General features: G+C 40.3%; 1 protein-coding gene across 1 annotated transcript in view; it reads left to right on the forward strand.

Moving 5' to 3' along the window:
* Nucleotides 1-2,182, forward strand: part of ror1 (receptor tyrosine kinase-like orphan receptor 1) — a 174,050-nt gene that overhangs the window by 163,691 nt on the left and 8,177 nt on the right. The gene's annotated exons all lie outside the window — the stretch shown is intronic.

A 2,182-nucleotide genomic window follows, 5' to 3' on the forward strand; every position in this document is an offset into this window, starting at 1 on the left:
TATATATATATTAATATAAGTTGTTTTGGGCTGCTTTTCAAGTGCAAAAACCTAATTGGTTCAATCTTTGCAAGACTTCAAACTGTAAAAACAGTGACAATCTATTGTGAAAGATCTTCTGTTTGTATGAAAGGATCTGCTTTAGTTTTAGCCAGGTTGATCTAATCTGATGATTTAACTTTCAGTAAGTTAGACACTCCTGTAGTGATGTGTTTAAGAGCAGACTGCAGGAGTCACAACAGCAGCGCAGCCCTGCCTGTTGAAGGGGAAGCCTCCCGGCAGGCGGGGGGTTACTTGGTTCAGTGTGTGGAAGTGACCTGTCTGAGGCGACGCTTCAGATCTCTATCATCAGATCTCAGCAGGTCCAGGAATGTTCAGCTGGAGCTCCTTTCCTCTGTTTATTTTTCTCCCATTGTGGGTTTTTCCACAGCTCTCCATCACATTTCTGCTTTCACTTACTCCATCTTTTCTTGTTACTCTTCTGTTGTCCCGGGACATCCTTTTTTTCTTTTTTTCCTTTCTAACCCCTTCCTCCCACTATCGTTCTTCTTCTGCACTCTCAGCCAACACACAGTTCATATTAGGATCTGTATTGAGTTTCCTTGAAGGTGCAGTTTGTTTACCCTTTTTTACTACAGTTTTAATAGTTGAGGTAAAGATTGTGTGATTATCAGTGTGTACAACTTGCCAAAACAAGATGTTTAAAGTACTTTACTGTATCTAATACACATGTCTCCAACTCAAGGCCCGTGGGCAAAGTGTGACCCACGGGTGACTTCCATCTGGCCCGCCAATGAGGGTTGTTTTTGCTTAATGTAATATAAAATACATTTTAATTCAACTGTAAAGTATGTTTATGACTCAATTTGACAAAATAAACAAATTTGAAAGGTAAAAGATAATACTTGTCTTGCCCCTCTTGGCTTTGAGTAACTTTGCCCCCCTGAGCAATTTATTTGAATAATCCTGTGTCTCAAAATAAGCTGCTTTAAATGCAGTATTGACCTACATCTCACATAATGCACGTTGATTATTTTACCTACAAAATGATGGCATCTTACCACTAGGTGGAGGTTCATAAAAATAGACGGCTACTGTTGCTACAGCCCAAATGCACCGGGAAATGGGAATTTCCCAGTTACAAGTTGTAAATTTAAACTGGAACACCCCTCCAGTGAGTAAAACTCTTTTAATTTTGCTTTTAATAATATTTCCGTTTCATTTATTTCACATTCAGTCAGCCGTACACGCAGTACTTTTCAGTGTTTATAAGAGGGCGTGTTAAAGCACTGTTTCTATGCAGGACATACCAAGTAGAGCTCAGTTAGTGTTTGTTAGCGGTGCTCAGCCTTAGTAATCAGATGAGGGACATGACGTTTTATGTTTAGTCAAAGTTAATTATGACTGGCCCTTTGAGGGCCACGATAAGGCTCGTGTAGCCTGGTAAAAACCAGCCTCTTGTCCTTCACTTTGCTTCGTACGAGGGTCTGGACTCTCGGTTATAGAGAAGCGATTCTTGCTGGAGGCGTGGCCTCTGCTGAAGTTTAAAATGATTGGATCRGATGGCTGCAACGTATGTGTGTGCCAGCTCCAAGATGAAGGAGGCTAGGCTAAGAAGCTAACCAGAAATCGTGCGCGCTGTAAACAACCCTAMTGAGAGGAGAGAAGTACYGAGCTGAACGASATGACTGTAAATGAGAGCTGCTGCTTTGTCAGACAAATTTAATTTAATTTGGAAACCTGATCAATACGGACTGACTTCATTCACTTCCTCCACTGCCATTGCTAAACTAGCATACACTGTGCAGAAAATCGACATTGTCGTTCAAAACTCCTCCTTCTGTTTGCTGATTGGCCCAGGTAAAATTCTACAGAAGAAATCCTCGTCTATGGGAGAAATCCAAGATGGAGCAGTGAAGGGAAACTGTAGGAAAACAAGGGCCAGGCTAATGCTTGTGTGGCCACTGGTGAAAATGAGTTTGACCACCATTAACAGCTGAAACAGAGAAGCATAAAATGTCAGAGATGCATCAGAACCCATTAATTCAGCAGGAATTTGTATTTAAAAACARATGCTTCTTATGGGGTGMCGTTTGTAAAGTTACACAGTCAAAAATTACCACCAATATTTTTGTTTTATTTAGCCTTTTATAAGAAAAAAAGAACAGATTTATTTTTCAAA

The sequence above is a fragment of the Austrofundulus limnaeus genome, unplaced genomic scaffold (genome assembly GCF_001266775.1).
Source record: "Austrofundulus limnaeus strain Quisiro unplaced genomic scaffold, Austrofundulus_limnaeus-1.0 Scaffold113, whole genome shotgun sequence".
Classification (NCBI taxonomy): Eukaryota; Metazoa; Chordata; class Actinopteri; order Cyprinodontiformes; family Rivulidae; genus Austrofundulus; species Austrofundulus limnaeus.